We start from the raw sequence: 16,634 nt of genomic DNA, 5'->3' as shown, positions 1-16,634 counted from the left end.
TATATAATTTTTAATTTATTAAGGAATTTATAATTAAATTTATGAATATGCAAAATTTCTAAATTGAATTGGAATTGATATAAAAATCACCAATTCTTATGTATTTACATATCTAACACATAAACTCTACTTTTTTTTATATTTATATCACCTAAATCTTTTATATCATATAAAAATATCACTATATATCTAAATTGAAATGTAGGTGTTATGTGTGTAAATTCATAAGAATTAAATGGTATGTATGTAAAATCCTAATTTCAAATTTAATTATCATTAAATCTCAAATAAGAAAAACAAAAGGAAAAAATAAAAGATTTACAAGTAGGAAAATCCTTGCAGAATCCTGAAATAGAATAGTGGTGTCCACATCTCCGCACAGGCGTGACAGGCATCTGTGTGGCAAGACTTTTTATGGGTAAGAATTTACCCGCAGATCTCCATAGGAGCGCGTGATGGTCCCCGCTTCTCTCGACTCGAATGCAACGCAGGAAAAGCAGCTGGGCCAAAATTTAATAATTAGTGAATACTTTCAGGGAATTTACATATCAGGCATATAATCTTATCTATTTACACACCCAAGCTTTCATATTTAATTCTTTGCATGAAAAATTGTATTTCACATTTAAAAATGATAATGGTATTGTTTTTAATGTTATATTATAGATTTGAATGCTATGTGTGTAAATATGGGAAAATATTTGCGTACGTGAGACGTACGCAGCGCTGCGTACGTCGGAGGTTATTCAGAGGGTACAGATGAGTTATATCTGCGTTATACCCTCCTGCAACCTCCCTGTAACTTACATATAACTACCGAAACTACAGAAGCGCGGAACTTATTTTTAGGTTACAGGTAGGTTACAAGGAGGTTAAAGGGGGGTATAACACGGATATAATCCTCTTATAACATCTGAATAACCTGAATAACCTCCCGACGTACCGACGTACGCAGCTCTGCGTACTTCTTACGTACGCAAATATTTTCCATAAATATGAAAGAGATGTGAGATATGTAAATATATTAGAATTGATTGTTATGTATGTAAATGCCCCCATACTTTTATTGTGAATTGTCAAATGTCTCCCCTCACCTTGCACCAATTGCATATAAAACATAAAAGTAAATCTCTCCCCTTCTCTCTTTTTCTCTCTCAAAATTTTAATATTGATCATGCATGCCAAGTTGCACCTTATTAACTTTATTATGATCTAATCAGACTATGATTCGTCAGCCCATTATATTTAATTTATACTCCATTCATACCCATGGCAATGCTACTTTTTATTTTTTAGGTCAAATGCAGTCCCATGTGCACTAGCAATTGAAATGCTTAGTAAATGCTTATATGTGACCTATATAGGCATTTACATGCATATCACATAATTCTTATGTTTTTACATATCTCAAACCTAAACTTTCATATTTACACAAACAATGCTCAATTCTTTAATTTCACATCAAAACTAAAACACTTGCTATTTCTTAAAAGTGAATTACACATGTTCATGCATAGATTTTTATATCTATTTGTTTTACAGGAAATAGATTTTGATTATAATCTTCTAATAGAAATTTTTATGAGAATTTTTTTCTCAAATTAATTAAATTTAATTTTAAATTTGCTAAATATAAATTTGATTATTTTTAAAAATTATTCATGACCTAAATTGTATTTTTCCGACTTATAAACTATATTTTAAAATAATTTTAATTTGAACAAAAAACATATATATCGATCAAATTGATGGTTTAATATAAATTCAGAATCATTTTTAAATTGAGCATTACTCACACGTGTGATTAATTAATATCCTTCAACTAAAAAAAAAAATTGAAGAACATTTTTATTTTTATTTTTAATAGTTAAGCGTCCTATTGTAAAATATTAAATGTTTAAATATATTTTATTTTATATATTTATTAATTCAAGCCAACATTGTATAAAACAATTATTTGAATAAGCTAATTACAACTCAGCTATTTCTTATAATAAAAATTAGGAGCATTTACATACATACCACCCAATTGCCATGTACTTACATATCTAACGCCTAAACTTTAGTTTTCATATTTCTGCCAACCAAATCTTTCACATCAAATTTAGGTGTTAGATATGTAAATACACAGGATTTGAGTGGTATGTTTGTAAACATTCCTTTCATAAATAAATAAATAAAAAAAATCTTTTCGAGCCTTAAAAAAACACAATTCGCAGCAAGTTGAGAAATAAAAAAAGCCACTGTACCCGCAGGATCAGCAAAAGGCACAAGCAACAAAGAATATAATAAATGTATTCTTAAGCTAGAAGATGATAGAACTTTATAGCCTTGAATATTCTCTGAAAGCAGACTAGGATTAAAAAAAGCTTTGGCATGCAATCTCGCACGACTACCGGAATCTAAATACCCGCCTCCACCTCTTAAGATTCCAAAGAGCTGCTAAATCAATTAAAACTAAAGCGCGCTGTATTGAATTGTGATCACTCCATCAAAAGGTCAGCTTGAAAAAGTTTTACAAGTCAAAAGTTTAATGCTTCAAATATCTCTAATTAGCGAGGAAATATTATGTACAGATATTGTATATTTGAATTGGTGATATTATGATGATATTGTCGTGAATATCATGAAAATAATTTTATAATACTATCAAATATGTACTTAAATAATATTTCTTCCTAATTAGTGCCCAAACCTCGGTCTCAAGAATAGAGAAAAAAAATATTACGTCCGGACAACGGATGTCAGGACGTGATACAGCGGGGCGGAGCGGGAGTTTGGACTTCCATTGTATCACGTCAGTTGTCTGGACGCGAGTTACGTCAGGACTCTCGGACGCAATATTTTCTCCAAGAATAGGGGCTTCGGCACACAATTTCCAAAAAGAAAGCAATTGAGGTTGAAAGAAAACAATTTGATAGAAAATGAATAGAGTGGACATAAATTGACAGCCACATGAGACCACATGAGACAATAGTCACAAAGTTCCGTACAAGGCTAGACAGTGCAATTTTTTTTTTTAAATTTTTTTATTTTTTTTTTTGGAGATATTTAACTACAGAGCACCCACCTATTCTTAGGTATATACAAATCTCACATCTAAATTTTCATTTTCACACATAATATCAAATATTTAATATCATATAAAAAATAAATCCAGTCACTTTTTTAAAATAAAATATTTATTTTTAAGCACAGGTTTAAAGCAACAAAAGGCTATGTAAATATGAAAGTTAAGGGATGAAATATACAAATACATAATAATTATGTTATGTATACATGTAAATTTTTCTCTTTTTTTTTATTAGGACAAAGTGAATGCTCCAATACAATACATGGAGATTCTTCACTTTATTGCCAGCCAATATACCACGCATTCGAGCACAACTACTTCTATTTCACTCAACTATCATATTATCAGGCCGAGTTGAGGGTTGTTTTAAATGCTCTATAGGATTAATGTACGCGAGAATTTGGGTCAAGATATCAGCTTAAATTAATAATGTATTCTAAAAGAAGAAAGTGAGGGGAAAAGGAGGAATATAATGTGAAAAGATGAACTAATAAACGCATTAACATGCCGTGGAACTCTGCTACTTAGCTATTAAAGCCAGACTTAAAAGAGGATTAATAAAGACCATATCCTTTACTGTAAAGGTTAGTGCTGTGAAAGGCCTGAGAGGTACAATGCAGAGTGATACACTCAGTGGTGAACAGTCTTTATCCTTTAAATTTCAGTGAATGCATAATATCATCCAACAATGTATATAAAACGTGCAAAATAAAGGAAATAATTAAAGGTAGATAGAATGAACCTGCCTTTGGGTGGATAGAAGAATTGCAGGCATTAGTTGTTTCCAACTGGAGGAGCGGTGGCATCCACTGCAACATCACCACCAGAGCCGATAACTTGGATTGAAAAAAAAAAAATGGACCAATATACCTTGCCTGCCTACACTATCGCAGTATAAAAGTTAAAGAAATGGAAAGTGATGGCTTTTTATTTTATTATTTTGGAAGATTTACATACATACCTCTTGATTCCGATGTATTTACATATCCAACAACTAAACTTCAATTTTTACAGACATGCCGCCTGACCTATGCATGAAACGGTGCATTTCACTTTTTGAAAGTTGAAATGGTGGTATAAATGTAAAAAAAACGTAAAGTTTAGGTGTTAGATATGTAAATACATAGGAATTGGGTGTTATGTATCATTTTATGTAAATGCCCCCTTCTTTTCATTTATTTTGAAGAGGGAAAAATGCATGCTTTCAGTACATGAAAATATATAAAGAACGACAAGTAAAGCCATGGTGACAACACAATGGCCGCATGCTGATGTTGCTACTTTGAGAGGTCGTCATATATTTTAAGAGATTTGACATTATAAAAAAGGAAAATCCTGACCATGGTTTCTATTGCTCGTCATGAGTAGTCTTATTCACCACTTGTACTCCTATGCAATTAAGAACTTTAATTGGATGCTGGCAATGAGTAAAAAAGAAATTAAAAAAGAAAAAATAGAAAATCTTAATTTGATGGTTGTTAATTCATAATCCACCAGTAATTATTTGTAATTCATTTCATTTCCTTCAGTTTCCTAAAGCCAGAGGCAAAATGTGTAGGCATTTAGGCAGTAAATTTATATATTCAAGAATGGGAAGGCAAGAAATGGTACTCAGCAAAACTAAAATGAGTCCAAAAATTTAAGAATTCAGAAGACACAATAAAAGAAAATCCTAATTAATTTGGTGATTATGAACAAGGTTTGGCTTGTATTAATGCTTATTTTTTCATTGCCATGCTCAAACAACCATGTGTTGGGATGGACAAAATATATTTTCACAAATTAATCACTAAATGAGGAACAAAGTTTGTTAATTATCTTCCCGACAATTAATTAAGTTTTTCATTCTTTTTCTTCCTCTCTCAAATGTTATAGCTACACCCACGACCTGCCTTAGCTTTTACATCATCTAACACATCTCCACCACTCACTTCACCCATTACCTCCATAGAAACACTGTAGGTTTACTTTTTTGTTGCACTGCATTCTGGAAGGAAAGCAAGGTGAGTGCTTTGATGAACGGATCAAGATCCAAGATAGCTCAATGAAGTCCAGTTTCAGTAAAATTCAGATGAACTTACAAAAATATGAAAGAAAAAAAAAACTATACAATTCAAAAAATTCAAACAAAATTTGCGGCTTCTTACTAATGAGCAATAATGCCTCAACACCAGTTCATCAAATTTTATAAATTTAACAAGATCTCGGCTCACAAAGAGCAATTTATCATACCAAGCATATATTTATGACCGCTCTTAAAGATCTTATGCCAGTAAGAACGTGGCATACGTCATATGCTTGCGCGATTTTGTCAGCAACACACAAATATACGACAATATCAAAGCTCTTTGACCGAAGTTGGTGAGTTCCCCAATGAACTAAATCTCTTGAGAGGTGAATTATAGAGTTTATTTAATTGGGCATGAGGCTCTCTATTAGTAAGAATCAACTTAAATTTATCCACTAAACAAAATCTACCACAGGTCAGTAAAGCAACATAGTTCTCTTGGAAGGCAAGTTACACAACCTATGCTATTGATAAGAGTTTTTCAATTAAATGAGTTAATTGATTCATCTAAGTAGATTAGGTTCTGCGACTTAGGATTATGAAACCATGGGATTTGATTAAGTCCATTATCATTCCCTCACCATCTACTTTAAGCTATAGTGATAAAATTTTCAATACAAAAATAGAGCTCATGCCAACTTAATGATTTCACAAATCAAAAGTTATCTCCTATAATCATGAGAAATAATCAACAATAAGGGATTACGCCGATAAAGACCCTGAAATTAGATCATAAAATCCATGTAAAAGAATGGCATAAACTCTGGATATTATGTTATCATAAATCCAATCTATTTTTTGAATATTTAGCCCGAAATAACAATCACTTTTAGATGGGCACGAATTTTTTTAGCCCGCAGATTTCAAGAAACTTAAAAGCTTTAGTTTCAATCTCTTCAAATTAAATAGTAATTAATACACCTCTCTAACAAGTGCTTTGAAAACCAAAACTCTCTGGTCCAATCTATTGTTTGAATATTTAACCCAAAATAACAATCACTTTTAGATGGGCACGAATTTTTTAAGCCCGCAGATTTCAAGAAACTTAAAAACTTTAGTTTCAATCTCTTCAAATTAAATAGTAATTAATACACATCTCTAACAAGTGCTTTGAAAACCAGAACTCTCTGACGACTCATGAAGTAGCCATTGTTTTCAATAATTATGAAATCGAATACATACCAAAAACAACATTTAAAATTAAATTTCAAGCAAAAACAGCCTAGAAGGTGAGACAACTACGAGCTAAAAGGGACTCAGATGTTAGGCAACAACCGCCTAGGAGATGGGGCAACACCAGCCCAGAAGATGAAGCAACAACAGCCCAGAAGATGAAGCAACAACAACCAAGAGAAGAGGCAACAACAAGTTAAAAGGGAAGTCGATCTGTGGAGGAGACGTGGGCAAGCAGCAGAGCGCAGAAGCACACAAATGTTTCACACAACCGTTCCCAGCCCGTCCTGTCCCACAAAATCTTTCGCCGATAGCATCGCAACCTGACCGCCTCAGCCAACCGACACAATCGTTCGCTGATAATGTCACAAACCAACCTGACTTAACCTGAGCCAATGCTCTGACCCTCGCACCCCCCTGTTGCGCTACTACTTCGTTTGCCCTTAGTCGTGCTTCTGTCGCCACACCACTACCCCCGTGCACTTGTCGCCACATTGGCGCTCTCTCGGACATGCAACCGCACATGCTTGCCCCCATGGTCGCGCATGCGCTCGTTTGCCCCCTCGCGTGTCGTTGTATTCATGTTCACATCAATACTCATCCGTGGACCCCATTACGTTTGATTGCAACTCCAAAAGCCTCCCACTACCCTACGATCTCTATCACTACTGAAGTAACATTGTTCCTTTGCCACCATCATCGTAGTTATCGTCCAAATCGAAGATCAAATTGAAGTTTGAAAAAAAAGAACTATTTGTTCATGAACATTAATTGAGTGTCATGAGAGAATAGCAACAACAACAAAATTGAAAGTTCAAGACTCCTCAAAGGATCATTTTGCTCTTGACACTCAAATTTGCTTTAAGGTAACAAATAATTAAGTGAAATATGGGACAATCCTTCCTAGCCTTCAACTCACAACTATAGTTAAAGTGAGAGATTTGAAGGTGTTTAAAAACTCTCAGCTAATGATAAACAATGTGTCGGGTACCGATGAAGTGAAAGCCCCAACTTTAAAAAGGTATCTTAAGAAAGCAAAGGTTGAGATCCTTAAACATGCTAGTTCTAAATTGACTACATCGTTTTAAGAAAAAGATTGCAAATCTCTAGGCAAAATATAGCAACCCACATTCTCCTTTACCAGAGAACTAGACAAACTCTCTTTAGAATATAAAGAGGAATAAATGTCGTTCACCCCTTATGACATTCTGCTATGGGAGTCGAGCGTCACGTTTCTCTGTGTGTTTGATCTTCTCAGCCCTAATCACAGTCATCCACACGTAGCACGCCCACAACGCCCTTGTTCATAAGGACCTTTCTAGCCCTCATCCCGCTAGGTCGCATCACCCGACCCAACATAGTTTCTTGCCTTACAGCTCATCACTATTCGCTTCAAAGCCTCGCCATCACACATCAAGAATGGCACTATAGCGACACACCATGTGTTTGTTGTTGAGCACTCACTCTCTAGATGACACCTCATGGCATTGGTTTCCTTGTCAAGCAACATTCCAAATCTAGTAGGAATGCATTTTCCCTCCCTCCTAGACATAAGAATTTTTGGTTTTCTCCTTTTTTTCTCATTTATAACAAACTTCTATTTTACCTCTCATCTTAGTTTTCATGCTCCCTCCCTCCCTCCCTTCGTTTCCAATTGATGCTCTTCCTATGGTTCCACTTTCCAACTCGAATCAATCTCCTTGCCACCAATTCTTCAACAAGCTCCTCCTCTTCTCTCTTCTTTTATGTTTTGTAGAGTCACATTTGAAACTCTTATCAGATCATCTCCGCATACCCCAAATGTACCTCCTAGCCAACTCCCACACTCTTTTGATGATGTTATTGGTGGGCTAAATGATAGATTTCATTCATCCCCACCAAGTAATTATTTTCTCTTATTCTTCAATCAAGATGCAATACAGCCTCATACGAGTAGTTCATTTAACTGGCCAAATTATCTGGCTAAATTTTCTATAGGCCAACCAACATGAAAATTATCCATAGCTTTTTGGCAGACTTAAATTTGGTTGGAACCCTTTCTGCTGAGCTCGTATATTCCTGTCATATTATAATAAAACTTTCCTTGGCTCTTCAATTTTCTATTATTAGCAAATTTTCTATAGGTCATTCTAACAAGAAAATCATCCATAGCTTTTTGTAAGACTTAAAATTGGTTGGCACTCATTCTATTGAGCTCATAGATTCCTGTCATATCATAATAAAACTATCCTCAGAAACTGACTACACCAGGATGTTCTCTCAATGAGCCTGCTATATCAGTGGCTTTCCAATGTGCGTGCTAAAATAGTTACCCCATTTTAAGTCTACAAAGGAATCACCAATACTTCGACATGGATATAACTCCCTCTTCTTTAACTATACTTTTTTAACCAATCCTCACTATATTCAATAAGATCAATATTTCACAAATCCTTAAAAGTAGATAATGTTGCTGCTCGTTTCTTGAGATTTCAATGGTTTGTGTGCTAGTTGAGCTAGATGTCATTTGAGAAAAAAAGGGTAAATGAACTCCTCTACTTGTATGTAATGACAAAAAAATTGAATTTGAATGCTTTTCATTTTATTGCTCTTCCTGCAATTTTTTCATAATTTGTCTGAATGACTCTATGTTCATTCAAAATTTAGAAATTCAAATTTTCAAACACGGCCACCACAACAAAACCAAATCCAACCTACAATCAACCTGAAACTATTTCAATCAGAACAAGCTTGGCATCATAATGTCAGACCTTTTTTGTGTGTATCAAAGATCCTGCTACTTCCTATTGCTTATTCACCCCCATGTCTTTTCGTTGATCCAGGCCCACTACCTAAAACAGATCCTCCAACCCCTCCAAGTTGTGATCATAAGTAGCTAGTGGATAGAAGATTTCAGTTTTTATTTACTAAGCTAGGTGGGAAATAAAACAAAATTTAAAGTCATTCCCCTAACTTCACTAAATGAGTGATTCTGAAATTTAAAAGTATTTATTGATTTAGGGTCTATTTGGGGCAGCTGCAACTTATTATAAAGAAGCTATGACGCTGCTGAATAATAATATGATACAGAAAAAGTTGTAGTTGCAATTATAATTTTTTTTTAAGTCAGACCGCAGCTACAAAGCTGCCACCACACCTAGACAGGAGTAGTGGGAAAATGCAAGTTTCAGCGGCAACATTTTGAAAAAGCTGTCAAAACGCAATTTACCCAAACAAAGAAAACTATGGCACGGTGTCGCATCGCCGCCTCCGCCCCAAACGAATCCCAAAAAGCAGCTGTGAAACTGCTGAATAATAATCTGATGCTCAAAAAACTGCGGTGACAATTACAATTTTTTTTTAAAACCAAACCGTAGCTAGAAAGTTACCACGACACATTGTCAGGAGTGGTGGGAAAACGCATATTTCAGCGGCAGCTTTTTGAAAAAACTGTCAAAACGCAGTTTACCCAAGCAGACAAAACTATGGTGTCGCGCCGCCGCCACACCGCCACCCCAAACGGACCCTTAGTTTCTTAGGCTTTCATTTTATTTTTTCCTTGCCAATTTAATTTTTCTTTTTCTTTGGCAATTCTAGTTAATTGCTCTCATTGTAATTCTATAATTTTCGCGATATGATATTTTTGCTTTACAAAAAAGAGATGTCATTTAGAGTTGCACCAAAAAACAAAGACAATGGTTAGAAAAAAGAACGATGAAAAATTTTCTAAAAAATATTTATTATTATTTTTTCGTACAAGGAAGGAGGAATATACATCTTCAAAAGGCATTACAAAATAGAAATAAATCATAAAAATGATTAAAAAAATGAGTAGGCAATCATAAAGAAAAGAACGCGGATTGTAATCCTAGGGCCATAGAGAAAAAAACTAACCCATAAAAGACCTCAATCCACGTGTCTCAAGTTCTTTGCTGTGATTGGAGGTGTTGAGTGCACCCATCGTGGAAGGGAAACCTAAGCTTGTGAATCTTGCTTGAAAGATAAACTAGACAATAGAACTATTTTTCTACACTAGAAGTGGTGCTACAAATTTTGCTAGATGTAAAAGTATTCAAATTCCTGGTAGGGTTTTGGAACAAATAATTACATCCCATCATTTCACCATGGCCATTCATCATATGGGGAATGAATTTATTAGTCCTTTCCTATGACATCTCCTTAGAAACGATTCATACATATTTTAGTGAATCATTTCATTAACTACGTTGAAGTTATTCCACTTGTTGAACCAGCCACTTAAGCAATAATCAACATTCTGCGGTTTGAAATATTCATAAATTTTGGTTTTTGTCTAGCAATTGTCACTGATAATGATCCTCAATTTTCAAGTAAAAAGTAATGAAATTTTAGGAAAAGAGTCAATTTAAAGATGTCCGCATGTTATAAATAAGGAACTCAAGTAGATGAGTTGCATTCTATTCCCATCACCTAAAGAACTACTCAATCCACCATTACATGTGGAAGTCCATTTTCTTTAGATTATGGATATGAAACAGTGATATCAGTTGATATATACTTCCTAACAACTATATTACATACAAAGAGGGATAAAAAACATAAGAGTAAAGCATTTCCTCAATTTCAAATAATGTTATAAATTTCAATTAAAATTCTTTCGTTTTTTGCTTCTCTTATCGTCCTCTACCGTGCAATATCCAAAAGTAATTTAATTGAATAAATCAGGGGCTTCTCTCTGAAGTAAATCTCTCAAAGAATTGAACTCACTCGTCTTTGGTACTGACAGAGTCTTATATAAACTCAATATAATACTTATAATCTTCAATAGTTTTCTCGACTCGTTGGATAGACAAAACTTGATTGGAAGTATTCTAACTGCTTAGCATTTTGAAACAACTACATGGCTAGTGAAAAACATTTAAGTTCCAGAGCTCTCAGTTTTCTATCTTTATCAGTATTAGATTTCTTAGATTAATAATGTAAAACCTCGAGCAACTTTAATTTCTACTTGGAAAAGTTATTCATACATTCCAACTCTTGATTTCTAACTAGGCAGAAATGCAAGTTAGTCTGAGTATGATGTTATCTTTTTTATTAACTAACTTCATCAGCTTCCCATTCGTGTCAAGCACGTCCTTCAGTTGTTACTCAATGGAAGTATATTTTTAAGTTCATAAATTTTGTGGATGGGAAAGGGGATCTCTTGTCAAAGTCCTCCATACTCGCGGTTGATCAGAAGTGTTCTCAGTAATCTCTTTGCCAACTTGTCTTCCATAAATAACTTAATATATACCTTTTTCAACAGTAGCAAAGGACTTGTATACTATTTTCTTAGAAGAAGCTTTGGTAAGAGTTCAGCTGGTCTTTTAGTTCAATTTTCCTCTCATATAATGTTTCAAAGAGCAAGGTGGAGATCAACACATCTTTTAATTCTAGAATTTCTTTCATACCTTCCCTAGATGGAAAATATATTCACCTTATCACTATATTGGCCTGAGAGCCCAACTGTCTCTATAAGTAGCAAAATCAAGAGTACCCAGGAACTTCTATCCATTCTCAGATTTTACAAAAGCACTGTTATTTTTCAATCTTTGTTAAAAGAGGGCAATCCTGTTATACAAAATAGTAGAGATGGTCAAACCAAGAAAAAGAAAATTTCTTTAAGAAATCTTATTCTTCAAAAGATACAGAAATTGCTATGCATAACATGCAAACCATACTAATCAAATAACCATTTCACTCCTCACATTATGGCAAAAATGTTCGAGAAATTTGAGGTGTAATAGATGTTTGGTCTCTCACCACTTTTTGAAAATCTGTCTCTCACCACTTTTTGAAAATCTGGGAGTGAACTCATCCAGCACATTAAACTCTTATTTAACCAATAATAAACCTTAAGTGTTTGTTGAACTAATTGGGAAGATCAAACCAACATAATGACTTAAAAGACATAAAAATGGTATTCTAAATATGCACTTTACGAGATAGCTTCTATATGAACATCTTCATAGAGAATGAAGAAAAAAGAAACCCTAGCACGACAAATAGAAGGGCCAGACAAAACAGAGTTTAAGAATCAAGTAAAGGTGTGTGTTTTATGCAAACCATGTACATGATAACACTAAGAACACCAGCAGCAAAGGACAAAGCATTAAATACATATCAAATCATATTGATTATGTGAATCTCGAAATATCCTAGACTAAATCATGATCACTACTGATGTAATCCTAATAGAAAATAAATCGCCCAAGCAATTAAAAAAGCAAGTTACTGTGACACATAAATCTCAAATAGATAGAAACCCTCTTCAGTAGAGATGAAAAGCCTTCTCAGATAATGACTTGGACAGAAATTGACACAATTTGTTCTCGAGCAAAACCAAAATTATTCTCAGTAGCAACCACAAAAAATCTTTAAAACATACAATCATTTGGAGTTATTATTAATATAGGTTAATTATGAGCAAGAACAACTTATAAGAGGTGCAAGTGGTAAATTTCATTAATTTTAAAGGAAACAAGATATAACAAGTCTTTCAAAAAGCAAATGGAAAAATTTAAAAAAAAAAAATCCTTCAAAGGTTAAACCAGACAATGAAATAACACTTGATGAAATTCTAATTGCAGATCATCTTCTTAGATCTTCAATCCTCATGACGCTTTCTTGGATCCTTGCTATCATGAAGCTGGCATGAGAACCTCCACTTGTATAAGAATCAAAATGCAAATGGAAAAATAAAAAATAAAAAATAAAAAACTTCAAAGGTTACACCAGACAATGAAATACACTTGATGAAATTCTACTTGGAGATCATCTTCTTAGATCTTCAACCTCATGACGCTTTCTTGGGTACTTACTATCATGAAGCTGGCATGAGAACCTCCATTTATATAAAAATCAAAATGCCTTTCCCTTAACGACCAAACCAAGCGGCCAGCTTCAAATTTTCTTTTTGATCACAGCAACTCAAAGCAAGTGCCCTCCTCTTCTTGTAGGCACCCATGTTTTTTCGGCCATTATTTTTCTCATATAAAGATTTTTATAAATTTTTCACTATTGTTAATTTTAGATTTAGGCTTAATTTTGATAAAGTTCAGAATAGCGTATGCAAATAAGTTTAATGTCGGTTTTATCTTAGAATAATCTTAGTTAACTATAAATTTTGAATGCTTATATTTATATCTGTACTATTGATTTAGGATTCTTGACATGTTAAAACCTTTGAGTTTATCTTTTCACCTGATGTAATGGATTAGATTTCAAATAAATTTAGAATTTCATATCATTTATAAGTAAATGTTATTTATTAAGAGAAAAATGTACATTTCTTCGTTAGAAGCATTCTCCTTAGCAGATGTATTAGGTTCCAAAAAATGTATAGGTTATAAGTCATGCATTTACTATTCAGTAATTTATTGAATAGAGTCCCAAAATAGTCCTCTGACTATTTACATCGAGTCATTTTAGTCCCAACATTTATAAAGTGATAAACTAGTTCTCATACTAATTTAATGGAGGCTAAAATAATATTCATTGGGCAATAGTTCAACCCATATTAATAAAATCCAAGGACTAAACTAACAACTCTAAGATTAAAATGGCTCCTGCAAAGAATCAGGGGACCATTTTGACACATTTTTCATAATTTAATTATGTCTACAGATCTCTTTAAGGTTGAATTCCTGTATATTTGAATTGATTCTTGTAATAACAAAATTTATTTTTTCATGCACATAATTTCGATTGAATGTAATGAATTATATTTCTATAAATCATGTTTTATTATGAAAATAGCAATAGTCATATTGATAGAACATACATGTCAAATCCGTTTTGTTTTTTTTTTTTGGGGGGGTGGGGGGGGAAGAGCATCGGTGACTCCCTACGCGTTAATATCTATGCTTGTTAAAATGATATGAATGTCGATAAAACCTCTTTCGATATCTACTAGCAAAGTCGATGGGCCCACAGAAAAAAATTATTGAACTTTCACGTATATAAATAAATCAATGTGTTGTGTTTGTGTGTGTGTGGGGTTGGGTGAGTGGATAAAAGTGCATTGATTGAAATTTATCATATAAATGATCATGAACATATTGTCATTGTAGAATATCTAACAACATGACAGCCTTTCACCGATGGAATGAAACTTTAATTCCTAATGATACAATAATGATTTTGAGTAGCTATTATTATATATTATATGATGCAACTTTATCAATCATGATGTATATCCCAAAGCCTTCTCAATCATTTTTTAATAAATAGTAGTTGCTTGTTAGGTTTAAGTCATCAAACTTGCTAGTCGTAAAACATTTCTTATAGTAAATTCAAGCAAGGACCATCACCATGGAGGTAGACCAATATTACATCAAGTATTTAACTTTTGTGTTTCTGTTAGGTTTCGAAAGGTTCACTAATATAGTTTCTTTCAATTATTTTTTCTATTAGTTACTGATTTTGAATCTCTGTTGTGCCATTGTTATGGACTTCATAAATAAAATAAGATATTAGTTATTTTCCTTTGCACACACTTATTATTTATTATTATTGTACATGAATTTTTTCTCTTATAAGTAAAAAAAAAAAAGTTTATTTAAATCAATCTTGACTCTTGAAAGTCATTTCAGAAGTTAAGTTGTCCTCTTTATCGTGAAGCGCATTGCTAGTGTACACAACATTCTAGATCCAAGGCGAGAGACAATGATATCCCAACAGTCTTTTCTATCTCTAATATCCTTTATTTTCTTAGGACATAATAATTCAATAGATTATTTTAGGACATTCCTAAAAATAATTATTATAATTTATTATATCAAACAAGTATTGGATTATTTATTTTATTGTGGATTTAATGCGTTCTTGAATTGCAAAGATAGTATAGGTGTAGCAACACTAAATCTAGTGGTCCATAAGAGATCTATTCAAAATTTTCATTCTTTTTTAGATGTTTTTTAGCTTTCATACCTCGGTGAAACACATCATCTAATATAAAAGGTTAGTACAATTCTGGTTAAATTTGAATATCAAATCTACAATCAATTGTAAATTTACTTCGTATCATCCAATCAATAAAAGAAAAGTTCATATAATTTTGCTTAAATCTGAATAACAAATCTCAAATCATTTGTAAATTTACTTGGTATCATCCAATCAGTTTTCCTAATTTTAGAATATGAGGTAAAATTTTCAAACTTAAATAGTCATTATAAGTATTGTGTGTTGGAAGATTCGTGGAGGTAGAGTGATAATTTAATATTATAACGTTGTACGAAGATACAACACACAAATAAAAAAAGAGTAACAGGAGAAGACACCATAATTTTTTATGAGAAAAAATCCAGAAAAGGAAAAAAATTACGAGACCAAGCCTAGTCAAAGTAGTCTGTCATAAGTGTAGTACAAAGATATACCATTTTCTCACAACTGGGAGTGCAAGGTTATAATTTTACAGCTGATACAACACTTGTCAGTAATGTAGAGAAAACTTCACGAGTCTGGAAAGAATAGTCTTATTTTGAATATGGCGGTCGTAAGCGGTAAGCACCAAAAGTTTACGTTGAATCTCAAATAAAGTGTTATATGTTACGTTCATATTTTAGAAACGATGTGAGCAAGCAGAGAATGCAGATGTCAGCAAGCAGAAGTGGTCGGTGGTAGTCGAACACAGCCGAAGGGAGGTGGTCAATAATGGTCGACGGCTACGGTGGCCGAGATTTTTCACCAGGTCTTTTATACGACATTCAACATTACAACTATATTTAGGATACGTCGTTAGCAAGCACGGGTCGCCGACGGCGACAAGGTTGACCAACAGTGGTTGACGGCGGCTGAAGGGTGGTGCTCACAGTGGTTAGCGGTCACGGTGGTCAGTGACTACAAAGGCAGAAAGTTATTGTCGGGTCTTCAGGCTAGAATAACACTGGAATTTAACTCATCCCTACCCACCTATCAAGTGAAAAGTGGAGGTCTCTTTATAGTCATTGAGGGAGAGGAACGACATTTTCGTTCTTTGGTGAATAACCTCCCCAACCCTCTGATCGGACAACCCATGATGACCTCCTTTAATAATAGGGGTTTTATTAATGATTTGGAGGCCTAAATAACCTCATAATTAAGCGAGGTTGGGCTCATTAGATTACTCTTTTCGAGGTGCTCAATTTGAATATGTCTGTCAAATTTGGAGCTCATTTGAACAGACAATTGACGATCCAAACCTTATAAAAATGCTTTAATGGTTTAATTTAGGCTTAATAGTTTAATTTAAGCTTAATGGAATCAAATCGAACCAATTTTAGTATAATTGGGTTGTCTTGTCGAGACGATGTTGACCTCATTTTTAGTGAGGTCTTGGTCTTC

At 33.5% G+C, this 16,634-nt stretch overlaps 1 protein-coding gene across 6 annotated transcripts in view; it reads right to left on the bottom strand.

The window, feature by feature from the left end:
• Positions 1-3,361: 3,361 nt before the first annotated feature.
• LOC110033245 (glucosamine 6-phosphate N-acetyltransferase 1) overlaps positions 3,362-16,634 on the bottom strand; it is a 24,004-nt gene continuing 10,731 nt past the window's right edge. The window contains exons 1-2 of one of the 6 annotated variants that reach the window (XR_002294922.1): positions 4,035-4,068; positions 3,362-3,952 (exon numbers count right to left, since the gene is read on the bottom strand). The gene's annotated coding sequence lies outside the window, so the exon portion shown is untranslated. The other 5 variants (XM_020737164.1, XM_020737163.1, XM_020737165.1 and 2 more) reach the window with 5 other exon arrangements.

The sequence above is a fragment of the Phalaenopsis equestris genome, unplaced genomic scaffold, assembly GCF_001263595.1.
Source record: "Phalaenopsis equestris unplaced genomic scaffold, ASM126359v1 Scaffold001116, whole genome shotgun sequence".
NCBI lineage: Eukaryota > Viridiplantae > Streptophyta > Magnoliopsida > Asparagales > Orchidaceae > Phalaenopsis > Phalaenopsis equestris.
This window is presented reverse-complemented; position numbering and strand designations above follow the sequence as displayed.